The sequence below is a fragment of the Anabrus simplex genome, chromosome 1 (genome assembly GCF_040414725.1).
Source record: "Anabrus simplex isolate iqAnaSimp1 chromosome 1, ASM4041472v1, whole genome shotgun sequence".
NCBI lineage: Eukaryota > Metazoa > Arthropoda > Insecta > Orthoptera > Tettigoniidae > Anabrus > Anabrus simplex.
In genome coordinates, this window is record NC_090265.1 from 135,723,145 (window position 1) to 135,749,414 (window position 26,270).

A 26,270-nucleotide genomic window follows, 5' to 3' on the forward strand; every position below is an offset into this window, starting at 1 on the left:
CGTGTTGGCATTTTACTACAATACGAAATGCTGGGCACATCAGCTATTCAGCTTATCTCTAAACATTCATCCAAATAGCATATGTCTTCTTATGCGTAATGAATGTGTATAATTAATGTCTGTAAGTTCAATATGCGCTTAATAGACACTACAAAACTAGTACTTTCGCGATGTTCAGGGTGCTAAATTAACGTGGTGGGGTATACATCGTTCAGGAGAAAGATAGAAGGAAAATGTTGGCTTTGCTAGTTCAACAACATCATCGAGGATGAAAAGAGCTGTACGCTCCAAATGTATGCAGAATAGCGTACAGAAAAACGGTCAGCAACCTAATTATATGTGAAACAAGAAAACGAAGAAGAAGAAGAAGAAACGGAGCAAGTGACTGCGGGGCTTGCATTCGGGAGATAGTTGGTTCGATACCCACTGTCGGTAGCCCTGAAGATGGTTTTCCGTGGTTTCCCATTTTCTCACCAGGCAAATGCCGGGACTGTACATTAATTAAAGCCACGGCACTTCCTTACCAGTCCTATACCTTTCCTCTCTCGAATCGTCGCCGTAAGACATATTTGTGTTGGGCGCGACGTACACAAAAAAGAAGACCGCCTCTGTGATGTAGTGGTTAGCGTGATTAGCTGCCAACCCCGGACGAAATTTGAAAAGTGGTGCGAGAGCTTGAACGAGATCCACTCAGCGTCGGGAGGTCAACTGAGTAGAGCTGGGTTCGAATTCCATCTCAGCCGTCCTCGAAGTGGTTTTCTGTGGTTTCCCACCTCTCCTCCAGGCAAATGCCGGGATGGTACCTAACTTAAGGCCACGGCCGCTTCCTTCCCTCTTCCGTGTCCATCCCAATCTTTCCATCTCCCCAAAAGGCCCCTGTTCAACATAGCAGGTACTGGGAGATGTACCGTTCCTCCCCACTTTTATCCACGACCCAAAGTCTCACGCTAAAGGGCGCTCGCTTATTCCGATGGAAAAACCAGCCCTGGGGGGCAAACAGATTAAGAAGAATATGGTGTGTTCAAGATATTGACCAGTAATCACTTCAGCCAGCGAGCTGGTCGTGTGGTAAGGGTCGCGCATCTATGAAATTGCATTCGGAAGGTAATGGGTTCTAAACCCACTGTCAGGAGTCCTGAAGATGATTTTCCGTGGTTTCCCATGTTAACACCAGGCAAATGCTGGAACTGTTCCTTAATTAAAGCCACGGTCGCTTCCTTCCGAGTCCTAGGCCCATCTTATCTCACGTCGCTGTAAAACCTAACGGTGTTAGACGTGCGACGTAACACAAATAACAAAATGTTCATCCTGCTCGGCACTGAAACGCACTTGTGGCATTTTGAGGCAACAACAAACAAAATATTCCTCTTCTCTTTCTTAATCTACTTACCCACCAGGGTTGGTTTTTCCCTCGGACTCAGCGAGGGATCCCACCTCTACCGCCTCAAGGGCAGTGTCCTGGAGCTGCAGACTCTTGGTCGGGGGATACAACTGGGGAGGATGACCAGTACCTCGCCCAGGCGGCCTCACCTGCAATGCTGAACAAAGGCCTTGTGGGGGGATGGGAAGTTTGGAAGGGATAGACAAGGAAGAGGGAAGGAAACGGCCGTGGCCTTAAGTTAGGTACCATCCCGGCATTTGCCTGGAGGAGAAGTGGGAAACCACGGAAAACCACTTGCAGGATGACTAAGGAGGTAATCAAAAACCCCTCTACTCAGTTGACCTCCCGAGGCTGAGTAGACCTCGTTCCAGCCCTCGTACCACTTTTCAAATTTCGTGGCAGAGCCGGGAATCGAACCCGGGCCTACGGGGGTGGCAGCTAATCACACCAACCACTGCACAACAGAGCCGAACAACAAAATATTCACAGGATTGAAAGGCACAATACAACACAGAATGTAGCGAGAGTAACATAAATTCTAGGGGTTCTGGTGGGCCGTACCCCTAATGTTTATGCAAAGCGCATAGCATAATCACTGTGCATGCTAGATAGGGTACACTTGTTACCCACCCCTAATTTTGTATTCTATCTCGTTATTGCCTAAAAATCCTGCCTGTACTTATCACGCCCGACTTAATTTGCTGGCGTATTACGTGTTAATATCAATGTTTTTGTTTTGATGTTAGGAATATGTGTCCGCCTCTGTGGTGTAGTGGTTAGCGTGATTAGCTGCCACCCCCGGAGGTCCGGGTTCGATTCCCGGCTCTGCCACAAATTTGAAAAGTGGTACGAGGACTGGAACGGGAGGTCAACTGAGTAGAGGTGGATTCGATTCCCACCTCAGCCATCCTCGAAGTGGTTTTCCGTGGTTTCCCACTTCACCTCCAGGCGAATGCCGGGATGGTACCTAACTTAAGGCCACGGCCGCTTCCTTCCCTCTTCCTTGTCTATCCCTTCCAATCTTCCCATTCCCCTACAAGGCCCCTGTTCAGCATAGCAGGTGCTGCCGCCTGGGCGAGGTACTGGTCATACTCCCCAGTTGTATCCCCCGACCAAGAGTCTGAAGCTCCAGGACACTGCCCTTGAGGCGGTAGAGGTGGGATCACTTGCTGAGTCCGAGGGAAAAGCCGACCCTGGAGGGTAAACAGGATGTTAGGAATATGTCCTCAAAATATATCATACCAATTTACATTCAGTCTGTATTTGTTAATTTTAATTCAAGGTTAAAGTGCATTTCAGAACACTACTTTTATCTTCGACAGCCGGTGTTTCGAAACCCAGACCTCTCTGGCATGGCGTCTATCAAATATTTCTCGCAGTATGATAGAAAGCTTTCAAAACTCTGTGCGATGGCCGGGAATCGAACCCGGATCAACTGCTTGGAAGGCAACTATGCTCACCATTACACCACCATCGCACGCTGAAGCGAGCGCCTATAGTCTGTACAGTGCGTTCTAGTATGGTTAGAATAAATACTAGCCTAATGTAAATCAGCCTAAAGTTGTCCTTTTTTTTTTTTACAGTTTGCTTTACATCGCACCGGCCACAGATGGCTCTTACGGCGACGATGGGTTAGGAAAGGGCTAGGAATGGATAGGAACGGACTGTGGCCTTAATAAATGAATGTACAGACCCAGGAGTTGCCTGATGTGAAAATGGGAAACCACGGAAAACCATCTTAGGGCTGCCGACAGTGCGGTTCGAACCCACTATCTTCCGAATGTGAGCTGACAGCTACATGACCCAAACGCGCACCCACTAGCTTGGTAGCCTATGTTTGTTGCTTTCATTGATCTATCGTAGTTTCATTTTTGGCTTTGACAAATGTGGAATTGACTGATATAAGAGTGATGTTCAAACACAATTCCTTATGCAGCTAGTCCCTGTTATGAATGGTGTGAATATGTTATGTAGGGATTTAAGCATTCTGCGGATTTTAATAATCATCATCATCATCATCTGTTTACCCTCCAGGTTCGGTTTTTCCCTCGGACTCAGCGAGGGATCCCACCTCTACCGCCACAAGGGCAGTGTCCTGGAGCTTCAGACTCATGGTCGGGGGATACAACTGGGGAGTATGACCAGTACCTCGCCCAGGCGGCCTCACCTGCTATGGTGAACAGGGGCCTTGTAGGGGGATGGGAAGATTGGAAGGGATAGGCAAGGATGAGGGAAGGAAGCGGTCGTGGCCTTACGTTAGGTACCATCCCGGCATTCGCCTGGAGGTGAAGTGGGACACCACGGAAAACCACTTCGAGGATGGATGAGGTGGGAATCGAACCCACCTCTACTCAGTTGACCTCCCGAGGCTGAGTGGACCCCGGTCCAGCCCTCGTACCACTTTTCAAATTTCGTGGCAGAACCGGGAATCGAACCCGGACCTCCGTGCCGCCTCTGTGGTGTAGTGGTTAGCGTGATTAGCTGTCACCCCAGGAGGCCCGGGTTCGATTCCCGGCTCTGCCACGAAATTTGAAAAGTGGTATGAGGGCTGGAACGGGGTCCACTCAGCCTCGGGAGGTCAACTGAGTAGAGGTGGGTTCGATTCCCACCTCAGCCATCCTGGAAGTGGTTTTCCGTGGTTTCCCACTTCTCCTACAGGCGAATGCCGGGATGGTACCTAACATAAGGCCACTTCCTTCCCTCTTCCTTGCCTATACCTTCCAATCTTCCCATCCCTCCACAAGGCCCCTGTTCAGCATAGCAGGTGAGGCCGCCTGGGCGAGGTACTGGTCATTCTCCCCAGTTGTATCCCCGACCAAGAGTCTGAAGCTCCGGGACACTGCCCTTGAGGCGGTAGAGGTGGGATCCCTCATTGTGTCCGAGGGAAAAGCCGACCCTGGAGGGTAAACAGATGATGATGATGATGATGATATTGATGTTATTGGCTTAATGTCCCACTGACTACTTTTTAAGGTTTACGGAGAGGCCGATGTGCCGGAATTTAGTCACGCAGGAGCTTCCTTACGTGCAAGTAAATCTATCGACCCGAAGGTGACGTATTTGAGCACCTTCAAATACCACCGGACTGAGCCAGGATCGAATATGCCAAGTTGGGGTCAAAAGCCAGCGCCTCAACCGTCTGAACCACTCAGTCCGCCAAATATGTGGATTTTGCTCGATGAGGAAAGCAATTGGAAACTACCTCATTTCACGTACGCCTCTGCAGTGACGCATGGCTGACAGTGGAAATGTTTGGGATCCAAATAGAGTTCACGCTGAAAACAAAACGCTCTTGAAACTACTTCCTGCTAATACAGTAGAAGTACGCCCACTGTACCGACTATAGCCGCTCGTTTCAGCGTGCGATGGTGGTGTAATGGTGAGCATAGTTGCCTTCCAAGCAGTTGATCCGGGTTCGATTCCCGGCCATCGCACAGATTTTTGAAAGCTTTCTGTCATACTGCGAGAAATATTTGATAGACGCCAGCACGTTTCCAATGAGCAACAGAAAGTAGTTGATGTAGATTACTCTTTTAACATGTTTCACGCTGTTTTCTGTTCTGAGACATATTTCTTTGTTTATTTGTATAACATTCCGGCTACTTGAGCGAATAGTCATCGTAGCGACCTTCGGTTCAGAGGGTTCTGGGGTCGACTCCTGGCCAGACGAGTATTTTAAGAGACTTTGATTAATTCCTCTGTCGCGGGGACTCGGTATCTCTGTTCTTCTAAACACACACACATTCATTTACACGGAACACACTACACAACCAACGACTACAAGAACACTAATTAGTGACTACATACTTCCACACAGGACTTGCTTCACGAAAGGTATTTAGCCGCAAAACTGGGCCCAGTCCACAGATAGTTATTAAATAACTGGATAAAATGCTATAACGAAGAATGAAGCTATGTTTATTTATTTCATCATCATCATCATCTAAAGATAAAAATTTCATTGTTCCGTATTGAAAGTATTAACGTTAAAAATTAAATAAATTGAAAAAGAGGTTCAACCTATTCAATACATAAGAGAAAGAAATGTAGTGATTATATTCTTATTTAATAGTAACCATAAATGGGACCGGTTTCGACCCTAGTCCAGGTCATCGTCAGCCGTAAAAACATGTAAAATAATGCATATGAAAAAGAAAAAGAAAAAGATTAAGTGAACTCTGGATCGGTATAAGATGAAAAATAAATTAACGATGGGGGTAGAAATTGTGAGTCACTTAAAAGAAAACAGTACGTAATATTAAGAATGGTAGTATGGCACACGCAATGATAGGCGGAGTCTCACAATGTTTATGAATATTGGAGAACGGTCAAATGGGTCAGTTTCCACACTCTGTCAGGCACAAAGTCACAACACTATCAAATAATATATGAAGATCATAAATAACTTGAAGTCGCAGACGAATAGATTTGTAGAAGCAAACCGCCAGCTCCCGGTGATCAGCGCGGCACATTCAAGGTCATGCGCTGCGGTCTCGAACGCCAAAGTAGAATGGAGAATATGTTGAAGGTCCAGTATTTGTCTTGGTTGCGGGAAGTTAAGTACGTATATATAGAAATATACAACGCAAATCAGTATAATTGAATGAGTACTTGTGCTCCTGCTAAGTTCTTGGAAAACAGTTGACTTGATAAAACAATTGTAAAGAGAAAAAAATATAGTAAAAAGCGCAATATCGGAAAACAAATGAAAACTTATACGCACAGTGCGCTATTTGTTAAATTGAAAAAATTTTAGGTCATGATTGAAGTAGTCGAAGTTGGCACAAGACAAGAGTTAAAATTTGAAAGAGGAGAACTGAAATGAAGGTCGATGTTTTATATATATATATATAATAGAGAAGGTAGAATAAATTAACAAAGGAAGAGTGATAGTGAAATAAGAGAAAGAATAAAAGAAATTGAAGTTAGATGGTATTGAGGAAGGATAAGATAGGGAAATGAAGGAGGGGTAGTTTAGGGTAGGTTAGGAGGGTGGGTTAAATTCACCCTCGAATCAGAACACAACCAAACTCTTAATTTTCTAGACCTAACTATTACTAGACATCCTTCTTTTTTATCTTACAAAATTTTCAGAAAACCAACCCAAACAGCAACCACAATAAGACAAGATTCTTCGCACCCCCAAGCTCATAAACGTGCTACTTATAACAGCTTAATTTTTCGTGCCTTCAACACCCCTATGTCCAAAAATGATTTAAATAATGAATTAAACACCATCCGCAACATTGCTAAATTCAATGGCTTTAACAACTCCTTCATAAACCGCATCATCAACAAATTCAAACACCGTCCAAAAACCACTTTATCTAAAGACACAATAAAACCAACTGCTTTTTCCACCTTCACTTTCTCTCAGGATGCTTATAAAATAACTAATATTTTTTAAAAACATAACATGAAAATTTCTTTTAGAACTAACAATAGAAATCTTGATATATTACACAACTCTAAATCTCTAAATAAGTCTAATGCTTTTTCTAAATCTGGTGTATACAGATTCAAATGCAACAACTGCAATTCCTCCTACGTCGGACAAACTGGCCGCAACTTTAATATCAGGTACTCTGAACATGTCAACGCCATTAAATACAACAGATTCTCTGCCATAGGACAGCACATACAAGACTCCAAGCATAGTTTCACCAGTATTGACAATGACATGAATATACTTAAAATCATTAACAAAGGCCCCCTCTTAAACATTAATGAAAATTGCTTTATCCACCTTGACCAGTACTTCAACCCTAATTTCAATTTAAACGACATTTCTGAAAAACCCAATATGCTTTTTGACTTCCTAATTCTTCTTCTCAAAAATTCCAAATTCCAAAACCACAATTCTATTTTCCATGCCTTACAAAGTTCCCACCCACATTTTCTACCTCCAATAACCCACCCTCCTAACCTACCCTAAACTACCCCTCCTTCATTTCCCTATCTTATCCTTCCTCAATACCATCTAACTTCAATTTCTTTTATTCTTTCTCTTATTTCACTATCACTCTTCCTCTGTTAATTTATTCTACCTTCTCTATTATATATATATATATATATATATATATATATAAAAACATCGACCTTCATTTCGGTTCTCCTCTTTCAAATTTTAACTCTTGTCTTGTGCCAACTTCGACTACTTCAATCATGACCTAAAATTTTTTTCAATTTAAAAGATAGCTCACTGTGCATATAAGTTTTCATTTGTTTTCCGATATTGCGCTTTTTACTATATTTTTTCTCTTTACAATTGTTTTATCAAGTCAACTGTTTTCCAAGAACTTAGCAGGAGCACAAGTACTCATTCAATTATACTGATTTGCGTTGTATATTTCTATATATACGTACTTAACTTCCCGCAACCAAGACAAATACTGGACCTTCAATATATTCTCCATTCTACTTTGGCGTTCGAGACCGCAGCGCATGACCTTGAATATGCCGCGCTGATCACCGGGAGCTGGCGGTTTGCTTCTACAAATCTATTCGTCTGCGACTTCAAGTTATTTATGATCTTCATATATTATTTGATAGTGTTGTGGCTTTGTGCCTGACAGAGTGTGGAAACTGACCCATTTGACCGTTCTCCAATATTCATAAACATTGTGAGACTCCGCCTATCATTGCGTGTGCCATACTACCATTCTTAATATTACGTACTGTTTTCTTTTAAGTGACTCACAATTTCTACCCCCATCGTTAATTTATTTTTCATCTTATACCGATCCAGAGTTCACTTAATCTTTTTCTTTTTCTTTTTCATATGCATTGTTTTACATGTTTTTACGGCTGACGATGACCTGGACTAGGGTCGAAACCGGTCCCATTTATGGTTACTATTAAATAAGAATGTAATCACTACATTTCTTTCTCTTATGTATTGAATAGGTTGAACCTCTTTTTCAATTTATTTAATTTTTAACGAAAAATCATCATCATCTGTTTACCCTCCAGGTTCGGCTTTTCCCTCGGACTCAGCGAGGGATCTCACCTCTACCTTAAGTTAGGTACCATCCCGGCATTCGCCTGGAGGAGAAGTGGGAAAACACGGAAAACCACTTCGAGGATGGCTGAGGTGGGAATCTAACCCACCTCTACTCAGTTGACCTCCCGAGGCTGAGTGGACCCCGTTCCAGCCCTCGTACCACTTTTCAAATTTTCGTGGCAGAGCCGGGAATCGAACCCGGACCTTCGGGGGTGGCAGCTAATCACGCTAACCACTACACCACAGAGGCGGACGTTTATTTATTTATTTATTTATATTTATTTATTTATTTATTTATTTATTTATTTATTTATTTATTTATTTATTTATTTATTTATTTATTTATTTATTTATTTATTTATTTATTTATTTATTTATTTATTTATTTATTTATTTATTTATTTATTTATTTATTTATTTATTTATTTATTTCCATGATTTCCCATTTTCAAACTAAGGAGATGTATCTTAATGGAGGCCAAAGCTGCTTCCCTTTCTATTCTTTGCTCGCCGAAAATCGTGTTAGTGCGACGTTTAGTAACTAGCAAACAGAAAGAAGTAAACAGCGTACTAAATTAAGGACATAATAATATTGCAGTGTTATAACTAAGTTAAATTATTGAGAAATATCTGTTGAATGTCAGCTTACCATTTCGTTATATTAGTGCTGCTCAAGGTAATGATAGATATAACAAGAAAGCTATCTCCTATAACGCGAGAATCACGGTTTAAAGAGTTTGGAATGCATGATATTGAACAAGAAAGGGGAAATCAAAGTAGAGAGGAAAGAAAGAAAGAAAGAAAGAAAGAAAGAAAGAAAGAAAGAAAGAAAGAAAGAAAATAAAGAAGAACCTGGGACCAATGAAAAGGACAAGTGGTACGTGGAGCAAAAGGATAAACGAAGAGCTATACAAATAGGTAGATAAGATTAAAGATAAGAAACGCAAGAGAAGACTTTGAAGTTTTATGGGCACCTCATCAGAATGATTGAATGTAGGCTGACGATGAATATCATCAATTACTGGAACATCATTGAATGGTTTGAAGAAGAGAGAGAAGTATTGAGTGGGATCAGTCCAAAGGACATCTGAAATAGAGAGGTGCTTCATGTGAAAGTTAAGAAATTTGAGGGGTTCCAGCACAAATAAGATTACAAAGGCCAAGTACATCTGGTCTGAGGAAAGGGTGAGGAACTTCAGTGAAAGAATGAAGAAATTCTTGAAGTAGAACCACTTGTTCCTCATGGTCCACAGCAAGCCAAACTAGAAGTACTACTCAAGAAATCCCTAAGACTGGACCCTGGAAAAATACATATCTTGACGTATATTAGGCAGCCTCAACTCGGTACCCCACGACATCATAACAGGGTGCCTTGTCGCCCGATATTTTGGAGCGGGCGCTGTGCTGACGGTCCATTGCATTTATGATTAGCTGTTCTTTGAGCAAATAAACGAATATTTCAAATAACCTGCGTTCAATTCAGAACTTCCCACCTTGTACAAATTTAATGGTTCTTATTTTTGTTTTTGGTTTCTTATTGAGGAAAAACGCATCTATATACACTGACTGACAGAGCAAATGCAACACCAAGGAGGAGTGGTTCGAAAGGGATGAAAGTTGGGGAAAAAACAGAGACGGCACGGACGAATAATTGATGTTTATTTCAAACCGATATGCAGGTTACACAATGCGCACGGCATCGACTTAGTAGGATGTAGGACCACCGCGAGCGGCGATGCACGCAGAAACACGTCGAGGTACAGAGTCAATAAGAGTGCGGATGGTGTCCTGAGGGATGGTTCTCTATTCTCTGTCAACCATTTGCCACAGTTGGTCGTCCGTACGAGGCTGGGGCAGAGTTTGCAAACGGCGTCCAATGAGATCCCACACGTGTTCGATTGGTGAGAGATCCGGAGAGTACGCTGGCCACGGAAGCATCTGTACACCTCGTAGAGCCTGTTGGGAGATGCGAGCAGTGTGTGGGCGGGCATTATCCTGCTGAAACAGAGCATTGGGCAGCCCCTGAAGGTACGGGAGTGCCACCGGCCGCAGCACATGCTGCACGTAGCGGTGGGCATTTAACGTGCCTTGAATACGCACTAGAGGTGACGTGGAATCATACGCAATAGCGCCCCAAACCATGATGCCGCGTTGTCTAGCGGTAGGGCGCTCCACAGTTACTGCCGGATTTGACCTTTCTCCACGCCGACGCCACACGCGTCTGCGGTGACTATCACTGACAGAACAGAAGCGTGACTCATCGGAGAACACGACGTTCCGCCATTCCCTCATCCAAGTCACTCTAGTCCGGCACCATGCCAGGCGTGCACGTCTATGCTGTGGAGTCAATGGTAGTCTTCTGAGCGGACGCCGGGAGTGAAGGCCTCCTTCAACCAATCGACGGGAAATTGTTCTGGTCGATATTGGAACAGCCAGGGTGTCTTGCACATGCTGAAGAATGGCGGTTGACGTGGCGTGCGGGGCTGCCACCGCTTGGCGGCGGATGCGCCGATCCTCGCGTGCTGCCGTCACTCGGGCTGCGCCTGGACCCCTCGCACGTGCCACATGTCCCTGCGCCAACCATCTTCGCCACAGGCGCTGCACCGTGGACACATCCCTATGGGTATCGGCTGCGATTTGACGAAGCGACCAACCTGCCCTTCTCAGCCCGATCACCATACCCCTCGTAAAGTCGTCTGTCTGCTGGAAATGCCTCCGTTGACGGCGGCCTGGCATTCTTAGCTATACACGTGTCCTGTGGCACACGACAACACGTTCTACAATGACTGTCGGCTGAGAAATCACGGTACGAAGTGGGCCATTCGCCAACGCCGTGTCCCATTTATCGTTCGCTACGTGCGCAGCACAGCGGCGCATTTCACATCATGAGCATACCTCAGTGACGTCAGTCTACCCTGCAATTGGCATAAAGCTCTGACCACTCCTTCTTGGTGTTGCATTTGCTCTGTCAGTAAGTGTATATAAAATAAGAGTTTTGTCTGTACATTGCTCAGAATTTGAAAAGATTGGTATATCTGTATTGGTCATGTCCACAGTAACCAGAAAATGCACTTTTTACTTTTCCGTAATTTCTGTCTGTCTGTCTGTCTGTCTGTCTGTCTGTCTGTCTGTCTGTCTGTCTGTCTGTCTGTCTGTCTGTCTGTCTGTCTGTCTGTCTGTATGTATGTAGTACACGCATCACTAGAAAGCGGCCAAAGAGAATTTAATGAAAATCGGTATGCAAAGTCGAGGAATAAGTCGCTACAATCTAGGCCATAAATAATATTATTCACGCTGATAGAAATGGTAGTTTAGGGGAAGGCCTAAAATTTAATTTTCAAATATTTTTTTAGTAGTCCTATATTCATAAAAATGTGCATGAAAAGTCGAGGAATACGTCGCTACAATCTAGCCTATGAATAATTTTTCTCACGCTGAGTGAAATGATAGTTTAGGGGAAGGTCTAAAATTTAATTTTTAAATATTTACGTTATTAGTGGTCCTATGGTTCATGTTTGTGGGTTACTGTAGTCACGTCCTAGTTCGTGAACCATGGGCAACGGCTGAGTGGCCTAGTAAGTGGTCCTGAGAGTCGGGATACCAGTTGCTATGGAATGGGAGTGGGCATCTCGGACATATTCTGAGTCGTGGCCCTCCTTGTGCTCAGGCGGCTAGGACTATAAAATTCACCGGTGGTCCATAACCCGTTAGAGGAGAGATCCTCACTTGGACTATGTGCAAGTAAGGCAGCATCCTGCTTCATGAATTTACCGAGCTCAGAACATATTAAGCAAGCCTCGGACCTATGGGAGTAATGGAGTCCCACTCCCATTTGACAGGCGAGGGACTCCTTGGAAACAACTTGGCGAACGAAATGGAATTCGATGGGGAGCTATCAATATTAATGGGGCTTATGGAAGAAAGAAGGTAGAACTGGCTGAGTCAGCAAAGAGGATGCATCTGCATGTGCTAGGAGTAAGTGATATTCGGGTAAGGGGAGATAATGAGGAAGAGGTGGGAGATTATAAAGTGTACTTGACGGGTGTTAGAAAGGGAAGGGCAGAGTCTGGGGTAGGGCTCTTTATCAGGAATACCATTGCACGCAACATAGTTTCTGTTAGGCACGTAAATGAGCGAATGATGTGGGTAGATTTGTCAGTGGGAGGAATTAGGACAAGAATTGTGTCCGTGTATTCACCATGTGAGGGTGCAGATGAGGATGAAGTTGACAAGTTTTATGAAGCATTGAGTGACATCGTGGTCAGGGTCAGCAGCAAGGATAGAATAGTGCTAATGGGCGATTTCAATGCGAGAGTTGGGAATAGAACTGAAGGATACGAAAGGGTGATTGGTAAATGTGGGGAAGATATGGAAGCTAATGGGAATGGGAAGCGTTTGCTGGACTTCTGTGCTAGTATGGGTTTAGCTGTTACGAATACATTCTTCAAGCATAAGGCTATTCACCGCTACACATGGGAGGCTAGGGGTACCAGATCCATAATAGACTATATCTTAACAGACTTTGAATTCAGGAAATCTGTTAGGAATGTACGAGTTTTTCGCGGATTTTTCGATGATACAGACCACTATCTGATCTGTAGTGAACTAAGTATCTCTAGGCCTAGGGTAGAGAAAGTGAAATCTGTCTGCAAACGAATATGGGTAGAAAATCTCCAGGACGAGGAAATTAGACAGAAGTACATGGATATGATTAGTGAGAAGTTTCGAACAGTAGACAGTAAGCAGGTTCAGGATATAGAAAGTGAATGGGTGGCATACAGGGATTCTGTAGTAGAAACAGAAAGGGAATGCCTAGGAACAACTGTGTGTAAAGATGGGAAAAGGCGAACATCTTGGTGGAATGATGAAGTGAGAGGAGCTTGTAAACGTAAAAAGAAGGCTTATCAGAAATGGCTCCAAACAAGGGCCGAGGCAGACAGGGATTGGTACGTAGATGAAAGAAACAGAGCGAAACAACTAGTTGTTGAATCCAAAAAGAAGTCATGGGAAGATTTTGGTAATAACCTGGAAAGGCTAGGTCAAGCAGCAGGGAAACCTTTCTGGACAGTAATAAAGAATCTTAGGAAGGGAGGGGAAAAAGGAAATGAACAGTGTTTTGAGTAATTCAGGTGAACTCATAATAGATCCCAGGGAATCACTGGAGAGGTGGAGGGAATATTTTGAACATCTTCTCAATGTAGAAGGAAATCATCCTGGTGGTGTTGCAAACAGCCAAGCTCATGAGGAGGAGGAAAATGATGTTGGTGAAATTATGCTTGAGGAAATGGAAAGAATAGTAAATAAACTCCATTGTCATAAGGCAGTAGGAATAGGTGAAATTAGACCTGAAATGGTGAAGTATAGTGGGAAGGCAGGGATGAAATGGCTTCATAGAGTAGTAAAATTAGCGTGGAGTGTTGGTAAGGTACCTTCAGATTGGATAAAAGCAATAATTGCACCTATCTATAAGCAAGGGAACAGGAAGGATTGCAACAACTATCGAGGTATCTCATTGATTAGTACACCAGGCAAGGTATTCACTGGGATCTTGGAAGGGAGGGTGCGATCAGTCGTTGAGAGGAAGTTGGATGAAAACCAGTGTTTTTTCAGACCACAGAGAGAGGCTGTGAGGATCAGATTTTCAGTATGCGCCAGGTAATTGAAAAATGCTACGAGAGGAATAGGCAGTTGTGTTTATGTTTCGTAGATCTAGAGAAAGCATATGACAGGGTACCGAGGGAAAAGATGTTCGCCATACTGGGGGACTATGGAATTAAAGGTAGATTATTAAAATCAATCAAAGGCATTTATGTTGACAATTGGGCTTCAGTGAGAATTGATGGTAGAATGAGTTCTTGGTTCAGGGTACTTACAGGGGTTAGACAAGGCTGTAATCTTTCACCTTTGTTGTTCGTAGTTTACATGGATCATCTGCTGAAAGGTATAAAATGGCAGGGAGGGATTCAGTTAGGTGGAAATGTAGTAAGCAGTTTGGCCTATGCTGACGACTTGGTCTTAATGGCAGACTGTGCCGAAAGCCTGCAGTCTAATATCTTGGAACTTGAAAATAGGTGCAATGAGTATGGTATGAAAAAGCCTCTCGAAGACTAAATTGATGTCAGTAGGTAAGAAATTCAAAAGAATTGAATGTCAGATTGGTGATACAAAGCTAGAACAGGTCGACAATTTCAAGTATTTAGGTTGTGTGTTCTCCCAGGATGGTAATATAGGCCTACTAAGTGAGATTGAATCAAGGTGTAGTAAAGCTAATGCAGTGAGCTCGCAGTTGCGATCAGCAGTATTCTGTAAGAAGGAAGTCAGCTCCCAGACGAAACTATCTTTACATCGGTCTGTTTTCAGACCAACTTTGCTTTACGGGAGCGAAAGCTGGGTGGACTCAGGATATCTTATTCATAAGTTAGAAGTAACAGACATGAAAGTAGCAAGAATGATTGCTGGTACAAACAGGTGGGAACAATGGCAGGATGGTACTCGGAATGAGGAAATAAAGGCTAATTTAGGAATGAACTCGATGGATGAAGGTGTACGCATAAACCGGCTTCGGTGGTGGGGTCATGTGGGGCGAATGGTGGAGGATAGGTTACCTAGGAGAATAATGGACTCTGTTATGGAGGGTAAGAGAAGTAGAGGGAGACCAAGACGACGATGGTTAGACTCGGTTTTTAACGATTTAAAGATAAGAGGTATAGAATTAAATGAGGCCACAACACTAGTTGCAAATCGAGGATTGTGGCGACGTTTAGTAAATTCTCAGAGGCTTGCAGACTGAACGCTGAAAGGCATAACAGTCTATAATGATAATGTATGTATGTAATGTATTAGTGGTCCTGTTTTATTGAAAATTCGTATGCAAAGTCGGAGAATGAGCCACTACAATTTTATTTACGCTTATTGAAATGGTAGTTTAGGGAAAGGCCTAAATGTAATTCTCAAATATTTATTTTATTAGTTGCCGTATCGATAAATAATACATAACAAAAGTTATAGAGAATTAAATTTCTGACCATTTATGTCTTATACATTTTTACCGTACCGGCTACGATAACACAGATATTAATGAATTTGTATTTTTGTTGTTAAGTCCATATCAACGCTGAGCCACGAGAAAATGGGTTAACAGAATGTAATGGAAATCGGTATATAGAGTCGGAGAATAAGAAACTATAGTCTAAGCTATAAACAATTTTATTCATCCTGGATTAAATTGTAGTTTAGGGGAAGGTGCCTAAAATGTAATTTTTAAATACCAATGTTATTGGTCCTATCGAAAAGTACAATATAAAAAAGTTATAGAGAATACAATTTCCGATCATTTATCTTTTATATAGTTTTGCCGTACCGACTATGATAAGAGCGGTTTTTCTGAGTCGGAAGAAAACGAAATGTGAAGGCCTATAATATCGAAAGTGCGTAACATTGATCAACAATAACATTACATTGACCACTGTTTATTGTGATGTTCGTCGTCTCTTATGCTGCCTCTCAGCTCCGATAGATGGGATTACTGCTTCTTACCGACTACCGAGTATAACAGCCTGACTGAATATTGGCGGGAAATAGACGGGGAGTTAGAAAACTTTCTTCTTTAGCATGCCATTCCTCTGGTTCATACATTTTCTGATGCAGCTGGTACGTAACACACTGGATCATCATAGTATTTCAGCTATTCTATCCCTACCCTGACGTGCTGTTTTGAATGAGCAGTGTGCATGCTTAAGGCAGAGACTCGCTTAGTGGTAGTAGTAGTATGGCCTGGTCTAGAATATCAATTTAATCCTTTTCCAATTACAGCACCACAATATTCATTGAATGAAAATGAAAACCTACAACCTGTTTTCCAGTCATTGACCGGGTCAGGGATGGAATGAATGAAACATATATAGGCTGTTATTACAATGGGGTCGCCACTCCCAAGGTGATTTGTTAATGAATGATAAATGCTATGAAATGATAATGGAGAGTGTTGCTGGAATGAAAGATGACAGGGAAAACCGGAGTACCCGGAGAAAAACCTGTCCCGCCTCCGCTTTGCCCAGCACAAATCTCACATGGAGTCACCGGGATTTGAACCACGGTATCCAGCGGTGAGAGGCCGACGCGCTGCCGTCTGAGCCACGGAGGCTCCCACAATATTCATTAAATAACACAAAATTCAACTCTGTAAAGAGCCGTTTCTTAAGAAAAGCTTCTTTCTCTTCATTTTTATTAAATTCTACATTCAATTTATTCCAAACTAGCAGTGAAGAGGGTCTTTCTCTTCTGACTTGGAGGAAAAATTTGCCTTCAACTCAGATAGATTTTTCCGACACCAGTGTAATGAATTTATATTTTCCGACTCATCGGGTACTCCTAGGAAACAGAATAGTAATTGGGCATAGTTTTTGCCGTGGAAGTCTCCACTATTCGACCCTCTCCCGGCCGAAGAAAGCCGAAGAATGTTCACGGATCACGGCTGTCTGCGGCTTGGTCATTCCAGATCTGGAACTTTGGACTGTTAGATAGGCAGTGTAGTCCTGTTCGTTAAAAGTGAGAAAATGTGTTGTGTTTCATTTGAACGAGTATTTTGTAATATGAAAGCATTGCTTTTAATCGCGCCATTCTTATTGACGTCATTGTATGTTCATTACAGTTGGGAAAACCACATCTGAGGATGTAAAAAGGCATTATAATGAAAACATCCCAACCTGATTGTGACTGATGGTATGAAATTGGGTCTACCATTACAGTGAAAATTCCCTCAGTCTTCATATGAGAAAAGATGTTTGGTGACCTCCCGTCGCGTTTCTAGGGTAACGTTATGCTCACAACGTGTACACTAGAATTCTGTATACAATGTAGAATTCCGTAGCGAAGCACGGGTACATCAGCTAGTCAATACATAAAATTCAATCAACTGTGGTTTTGAACGTTCCGCTCGATAACTTCACACTTTTGACAACACTCACGGGTCGCGTTTATATTAAGTCAATTGGAGCGACCTGCCTGCATTCAAGTAAGAACTACCCTGGTGGAAGGAAGTTAAGGAAGTTGAGACATTTTAAGGATACGTCCAGGAAGGATTTATGGGATGTATTTTATTACATACATGTCCGCTCTGTGGTGTAGTGGTTAGTGTGATTAGCTGCCACCCCCGGAGGCTCGGGTTCGATTCCCGCCTTTGCCACGAGGACTGGAACGTGATCCACTCAGTCTCAGGAGGTCAACTGTGTGGAGGGGGTTCATTCTCATCTCAGCCATCCTCGAAGTGGTTTTTCCGTAGTTACCCACTTCCTATCCAGGCAAATTCCCGGGTAGTAACTAACTTAAGGATACGGCCGCTTCCTCCCCACTTGCCTATTCCTTCCAATCTTTCCATATCCCCACAAGGCCCCTGTTCAACATAGCAGGTGAGACCCCCTAGTCCTCCCACCAGTTGCCTGAAAAGAAGGTGGAAACCACGGAAAACCACTTGGGGGATGGCTGAGGCGTGGATCGAATTCTCTATACTCCGTTGACATCCCGAGGCTGAGTGGACCCCGTTCCAGTCCTCGTACCACTTTTAAAATTTCATAGAAGATCTGGGAATCGAACCTGGGTGTAGAGTTTATTATGGTTATTAAATCACCAGAAGGTTCTGGGTTCGAATCGCACTGGTGTCTAGTTGGCCATTTTTATTTATTTCTACCTTTCTTTCTTAATCTGGTTACCCTCCCGGGTTAGCTTTTCCCTCGGACTCAGCGTGGGATCCCCCTCTACCGCCTCAAGGGCAGTGTCCTGGAGCGTGAGATATTCAGTCGGCGGGATACAACTAGGGAGGAGGACTAGTACCTCGCCCAGGCGGCCTCAACTGCTATGCTGTACAGAGGCCTTGTGGGGGATGCGAAGATTGGAAAGAATGACCAAGGACCGGGGAAGGAAGCGGCCGTGGCTTTATGTTAGGTACCATACCAGCATTTGCCTGGAGGAGAAGTGAAAAAACACGGAAAATCACTTCAAGGATGGCTGAGGTAGGAATCGAACCTTCCTCTACTCAGTTGACCTCACGAGGCTGAGTGGACCCCATTCCAGCCCTCGGACCACTTCTTCAAATTTCGTGGCAGAGCCGGGAGCCGACCCCGGGCCTCTGGGGTTGGCAGCTAATCACACTAACCATTACACCACAGAGGCGGACTGTTGGCCATCTTTTCTGTACGTAACACCTCTTCGGCATATACTGTACGTACTGGACACGGCCAAATAAGCCGAAAGTTTATTTCAAGAACAATATGGTCGTGAAAATTAAACATTCACTTTAAAGTCCGACTCGTTGGCTGAACGGTCACCGTACTGGGTTTCGGTTCAGAGGGTCCCGGGTTCGATTCCCGACCGGGTCGGGGATTTTAACCTTAATTGGTTAATTCCAATGGCACGGGGGCTGGGAGTATGTGTTGTCCTCATCATCATTTCATCCTAATCACGACGCGCAGGTCGCCTACGGGAGTCAAATAGAAAGACCTGCACCTAGCGAGCCGAACCCGTCCTGGGATATCCCGGCACTAAAAGCCATACATTTCATTTCATTTCATTCACTTTAAATAGGCCCACAGGTGCAAAGAGGATAGAATTGACAGGTGCCCACTCTACAGTTGTGCTCGCAGAAGTGCCAAACGTGTAACTTAGAACCTTTCCAACAGAACAAGCATGACCTACACCATCAGAAATGAACCGGTAGAGCACCTGACGTGAAATCGGGAAGTTATAGGTTCGAATCGTACTGATGTCCAGTTGGCCAATTATTCTGTACGTGTCATTTCTTCGGTATGTACTGAACACTACCTAATAGGTTATTATTATTATTATTATTATTATTATTATTATTATTATTATTATTATTATTATTACTATTATTATTCTTGTTTTCGAATAGGTCTACTATGGACCACGTTAAGCATCATTCATTTACGGTTCTTCCTCTTTCGATCGGCCCAGTACTTCTTCATCCTTTCGGAGTGGGCTTCTTTACGTTCTCGTGACCAGTTGTTGCCGGTCCGTTTTTTGCTACTTTGATCTTGGAATCCCTTAATTTTGTTGATGATTTTTCTGTATTCCTGTCTGTTGTATACTGCCTGCTGTGATATATTATTTTCCTCCATATCCTCCTTGACCCCTTTAAGCCAGCTAGTTTGTGTCTTCCTGTTCTCCATGTATTCCAGAATTCGTTTGGCTGTTCTCTCTGGTGGCATTCTTTTAATGTGTCCGTAGAAGCACAGTCTTCTCTTCTTGAAGGATGTTGTGATTTTTTCGGTCCTTTTGTATAGTTCCTCATTTGGTCGCAGTCTAAATTCTTGACCCACTTTCCTGGGCCCTAGTATCTTCCTCAAGATCTTCCTTTCTGTCTTTTCAATGTTTTCTAGTAAGCCCTTCCTGTTCAGTGGAATACATTCGATCGCATATAGACTTTCTGGTTTGATGACAGTGTTGTAATGTCTGATTTTTGCAGTGAATGAAACCGATTTTTTATTGTAGACATTTCGACATAACTGGTATGCTGCTTCTATCTTTCTTGCCCTTTCCTGTAATGCTATTCCTGGTAGTCCTGTTGGGGTTATCCATTCCCCTAGATATTTAAACTTCTGTACTCTTTTAATTGTTCCATATTTGGTGACAATATTTTGTGTCGGATCCTTTTTGTCCTGAATCATTAGTTCCGTCTTTTCGAAGGATATCTGAAGTCCCGTCTTTACAGCAGTCTCTTGAAGTGTTTCAATTTGTACCTTGGCTGTTTCAGTGTCTTCTGCCAGTATTGCCATATCATCTGCGAATGCTAGACAGTCAATTTTGATTCCAGATCTTCCCAGTGATATTCCATTTTTCACCCCTAATTCCATCAGTCTCTTCCTCCACTCTCTGACCACTTTTTCAAGTATAACATTAAACAGAAGTGGTGACATCCCGTCCCCTTGTCGGACACCTGTTTCGATCTTGAATGGTTTTGACAACATACCCATAAACTTAACCTGTGATGTAGTGTCAGTGATGGTTTCTTTGATTAAATTTCTAGTTTTTTTATCTATCCCAAACTCTTCTAACGTGCTTATCAAGGTTGCTCTGTCGACTGAATCATAGGCTTTCTTAAAATCCACAAATACAATCACTAGATTTTTGGCTGTGAGTGCACGTAGTTGTATTATGGAGATTAGGTTGAAAATTTGCTCGCTGCATGATCTCCCTTTCCGGAATCCTGCCTGGTATTCACCAAGTTCTTTTTCTATTATCCCTTCAGTCCTGTTTTGTAGTGCCTTGGATAGAATTATTATTATTATTATTATTATTATTATTATTATTATTATTATTATTATTATTATTATTATTATTATTATTATTACTTCAGCCAGGTGATATCTTGGTGAGTCTCGACGTGGCGTCTCTGTTTACGAGAGTACCTGTTGATGGTGTTATGTCTCTCATTATTATATTTTTTATGAAGAGATCGCAAAGCTTTTCTATCACTGCATGACCTCCTCCTACTTTCTATGGAATGGGAAATATATTGAACAGACAGATGGTGTCCTCTCTCTCCTGTTGTGGCTAATTTCCTCACGGATAACTTCGAAGAGAAAGCTTTCTCGTCGCCACCTTGCAAACCGAAGACCTGGTGGCGGTATGTTGGTGATACGTTCGTCGCATGGACGGAAGGTGAAGACAATCTTGGTCACTTTCTGGATCACCTTAATCGCCAGCACCCATCCATTTGTTTCGCCATGGAAATGGAATCTGACGGCAAAATACCATTTTTAGATGTTCTCGTCACCAAGAAAGAGGATGGATCTTTAGGACATCGTGTTTATCGTAAGCCTACACACACCAATAGATATATCCACGCAGATTCTCTCCATCACCCTGCCCAGAGACATGGTATCCTTACAACTCTGACTACCAGGGCCAGGAGGATTTGTGAAGTGTCAGCTCTACAAGAGGAAATTAACACCTTGAGATCCACCTTTGAGAGCAATAGTTACAGCAGAGCTTTGATCTCAACGGTTCTGAAATCGACGCATAATCGGTCGTCTGTTAAGGAAAAAATGTAAAAGGAACTGCTTCTCTACCTTACATATTGAACCCTTTGGTCCAAACAAAGGTCATGGGTTCAATGCCTAACAAGACGGATCGTATTGCTAAAATCTTACGTAAGCACCATGTACGAACTGTTTTTGGAACATCAATTAAGACTAGGCAACTCCCGCGACCAACTAAGGATAGTTTGTCTAAATTGCAACAACCTGGTCTCTACAGAGTTCCCTGTACTTGTGTCAAGGTATATATTGGGCAGACTTGGAGAACGGTATGTACTCGCACCAAAGAACATACCAGGTGTATCAGACTCAACCAACCTGATAAATTAGCTTTTGCTGATCACGACTTAACACCTGGTCATGATGTCTTGTTCCAAGAAGTGGATGTTCTTGCCCGTATAAAGCAATATCGCCAAAGAATTATCAGGGAGATGGTTGAAATGCGTAAGCACCCAGATAATATAAAGCAATATCGCCCAAGAATTAGCAGAGAGGTGGTTGAAATGCGTAAGCACCCAGATAATTTCAACCGCGATACAGGCTACAACCGCAGTGAATCATGGCTACCTGTTTTCAGAACCATTAGAGAATGATGCTTTACTGTTGCCATTCGTTGTCTCTAGCATGGGGCTAAAATGGCGTCCCTTTTACATCTCAGGGCACCATTTTAAATTCTTTGTTGCTTTCTCCTAGCAAACTTTAATGCGTCGTTTCATTTCTCTGTTATCTCCTGATGAAGAAAGGCAAGGTTCCTTTCGAAACGCGTAGAGTGTGTTTGTAACTAATTACACGGCATAAGCCCAACATATACTTCATGAATTAATATTATTATTATTATTATTTATTACGTGATTTTTTACTAGTTTCTTTACGTCGCACCGACACACCGTCGCGACGATGGGATAGGAAAGGGCTAGGAATGTGAAGGAAGTGACCGTGGCCTTAACTGAGGTACAGTCCCAGCATTTGCCTGGTGTGAAAAAGGGAAACCACAGAAAATCATCTTCAGAGTTACCGACAGTGGGATTTAAAACCACTATCTCCTGAACACAAGCTCACAGCTGCGCGTCCCTAACCGCACGGCCTACTCGCTCGGTATGCTTGTTTAAAAGGGCTTTACACCTAGGTCAACAGTCCCTATTATTATTATTATTATTATTATTATTATTATTATTATTATTATTATTATTATTATTATTATTATTATTATTATCTTTCTTTCTCAACCTGCTTACCCTCCAGGGCTGTTTTTTTTTCTAGGGCACCATTTTAAATTCTTTGTTGCTTTCTCCTAGCAACATTTAATGCGTCGTTTCATTTCTCTGTTGTCTCCTGATGAAGAAAAGCAAGGTTCCTTTCGAAACGCGTAGAGTGTGTTTATAATTAATTACACGGCAGGTTTTTTCCCACCTCTACCACCCCAAGGGCAGTATCCTGGAGCTTGAGACTTTGGGTCGGGGGGTACAACTGGGGAGAATGACCAGTACCTCATCCAAGTGGCCTCACCTGCTTGTCGGGGGATGGGAAGATTGGAAGGGATAGACAAGGAAGATTGGAAGATATAGTGTAGACAAAGTGGCCGTGGCCTTAATTTAGGTACTATCCCGGCATTTGCCTGGAGAAGAACCACGGAAATATGAGGTGGAAATCGAACTCCCCTCTACTGAGTTGACCTCCCGAGGCTGAGTGGAACCCGTTCCAGCCCTCGTACCATTTTTCAAATTTCGTGGCATAGCCGAGAATGGAACCAGGGCCTCCGGGGGTGGCAGCTAATCGCACTAATCACTGCACCACAGAGGTGGATTATTATTATTATTATTATTATTATTATTATTATTATTATTATTATTATTACATTTCCGGCTCACGCAGTCTTCGGACCCACGTATTCCGGAATAGTTTGAGTCACATGAAATGAACTCACAATTCCTCTTATCAGAAACATAGCTTGCACATCACGATACCGTGGAACGCCGGCAGTTTTTATTTCACGGTCGGTTGTTCCTGTTGGCACGATCAATTAAATCTCTTGAAAAGAACGTCACATATTCGAGTCGCTTCTGTTATGTCACTCATCACGTGAGCGTAATGACCTTGGTGACGTCACACGGCCACTTTCTTGGCTTTCACAAGAGTTGCCCGGGGTTAAAGGACGGCGGAGGGGAGGGGACGAGGCAGGCCTCACCAGAGCTTGGTGCAGCGGGGCCAGTTTAGTACCGCAAGCGTGGCGGTTTGAAACGGTTGTGTGTGTCGTGTGATAGCGTGCTTGGTCTGTGGAATACGATTCTGTTAGTGTGTCGCTGTTGATATCGGCTGCAAGGTGAGTGGACTATTTGCTTACAGGTAAAATGGCACGAATTAGCTCTCTAATGATTTTGCCATTCACTTACATTTAAAGATACACCTTTCTTTAATTTTTTTGACAATGACTGTGGGGGAAAAATAGCATATTAAGCATTTTCGGCTTAATCTACGATATTCGTCGTGTCTAGGGTTCGCAAACATTTTTACAGGTGTAACCTGAAACTGAAATTCTTACTTCCAACGTTACCGGAATTTAATGGGGTTTTCGGAGTTCACATTAATTTTAAATTACTTTCTACGCATGATGATGTCCAACAAGTTTAAGTAATAAATATAAAATCTGAGAAACAGTAGCTTTCTTTGATATAATAAATATCAAAAATATTTACTGTTTTGAAAAGGAAAAAACATGTATTGCGTCTTACCACACACTGCTAGGATTACTTACTGGTATATGTTAAGCAAGAGCATTAGAGTAATACGAGAACGTTCTCGTAATACTTTCATTGCAGGATTTTACAGCACATTTTAACTTTATATTTTCAGCAAGGAGTTGGTGTAATTAACTAAGCATAGTACCTTTTTATCCGATTCAGTCGCTGTTAATTTTAGCCGTAATAATCAATTCATTTATTCATTCTTATATTTGGTTTATTTCCATTACACTAGTGAGATGTGGATATTTAAATTTACAATAATAATAATAATATAATATAATATATAATAATAATAATAATAATAATAATAATAATAATAATAATAATAATAATAATAATTCCAACGTTTACCGGAATTGAATGGTGTTATTATGAACGTCCTTTCAATTGCTGTAATTCGTAACGTATCATATGTCCTGGTGCCTGGCCCACTGGAGCCTTTAAACCTGCCGCTAACCAGCGTCGAAACCGAAACTTGGAGAATCGATGGACAGGTCTTCAGCATTCTCAAAAATCTGAGCATATTGCTTTACTGTTGTCAACCACATTTTAATTGTATCGCCCATAAATTTAAAGGAATTTATTGCTCGTAAATACAGAGAGTTACAAGAGTTGTCTGCTTCTTTGATTTTGAAAACCCTGAGCTAGAACATTAGGTTTTGGGGCCTAGTGTGTGGATATTCAAATATGTTAAATCAAAGTTCCATTATTATTGAAAATATGTATACGGAGCCTATGAGTTTACTGAGAAGAGTCGCTACCACCTTAAATGTTCTCTTATCAAGAATCTGCTATCTGCGTACTGTCACACCTAATTCCACAGGTGATTTCATCACACCGACGCTCTTCCGTTTCACTACGTTACACCAACAGAGGCACGCCGACACCAGATACACCGGCTTGCAGAGTTTTCTTGACCTTCCGTACAGTAGCCGGTGCAGGATTTTTGTACTGAAGAGGTGGGATAAACTACGGACCTTATCCAATGGCGGCTGCTTGCCGTCAGGCTGGGAGGGCTTCAGTCTGGGTAATGGAATAGTGTTGAAACGAAATACATCGACTGATGTGTCTTCAAGGTGGTTGTTGTTGTTGTTGTTGGAGTCATCAGCCCATAGACTGGTTTGATGCAGCCCTCCATGCCACCCTATCATGTGCTAACCTTTTCATTTCTACGTAACCTGCCACAACGATTCAAACTTCTAACATTCCACGCCCCGACTCGCAGAATGTCGGTATCAATCTTCCTGATGACCGCCCCCTCTCGTGTAGTCCCCACCCGGAGATCCGAACGGGGGACTAGTATAAAACTGGTAAGAGAACCCAACGTGCATTCGATGCATTATAACCGTAAACGCCTGCCATGAGCCGTTCCTCCGTCGTTCGGACCGCCCCCCGATAGTCTCATCCCTTTTATACTCGCAGGCCCATTGAGATACTATAGGTACAAATGTTTCCATTAACGTCGAATAAATCTAAAACGCATCATCCGATTCTTACATCTAGGCTACTTCTTCGCAGATTGTTACTTGTCTCCCATTCCTCGGTAGACCAAGGCTTCATGATTTCGATGGAATGTAATTCCTGTATCATAGAATCTATTCCCCCTACATACGATTACTGTGAACTGCAGGGACGTAAGAGTTCCTTCAAAGAAGTGCATGAAAGAATCGTTCCCAGTCATTATATTCTTACCTTCTGTTTACAGAGCGCTAGACAAATTGGGTGTCAACTTGTTTTGCGTCAGCCTACAATCTGATGTCTGGTACTCTTTTTAATTCTCGCTGTATCGTATTTGATTCTCTCGTAGTTTAGACAGAAAATGTCTTGTTTCTTCCTCTAGGCTACTCGGAAAAAATATTGCGCACATGTTACACTGCATTACCTGCGGCTACTGTCAAAATTGTGCTCGCAGGTACCAACTGGGGCAAATAATGAGCTTTACTTTCCTTTAAAGTCGAGTTGCTTAACACATTATAAATCAGTAATAATAATAATAATAATAATAATAATAATAATAATAATAATAATAATAATAATAATAATAATAATAATAATAATAATAAAATAAAACTGGTAAGAGAACCCAGCGTGCG

At 42.6% G+C, this 26,270-nt stretch overlaps 1 protein-coding gene and 2 non-coding genes across 3 annotated transcripts in view; 2 read left to right on the forward strand and 1 right to left on the reverse strand.

Annotated features, from left to right (window-relative positions):
• Positions 1–2,786: 2,786 nt before the first annotated feature.
• Positions 2,787–2,858, reverse strand: TRNAG-UCC (transfer RNA glycine (anticodon UCC)). Its single transcript has one exon. It is a non-coding gene; the product is annotated as a tRNA-Gly (tRNA).
• Positions 2,859–4,743: 1,885 nt separating this feature from the next.
• On the forward strand, positions 4,744–4,815 carry TRNAG-UCC (transfer RNA glycine (anticodon UCC)). Its single transcript has one exon. It is a non-coding gene; the product is annotated as a tRNA-Gly (tRNA).
• Positions 4,816–23,659: 18,844 nt separating this feature from the next.
• The window catches only part of LOC136862973 (angiotensin-converting enzyme), a 278,093-nt gene continuing 275,482 nt past the window's right edge, over positions 23,660–26,270 (forward strand). Inside the window, exon 1 of the mRNA XM_067139272.2 lies at positions 23,660–23,756. The gene's annotated coding sequence lies outside the window, so the exon portion shown is untranslated. The remainder of the gene's footprint in view (positions 23,757–26,270) is intronic.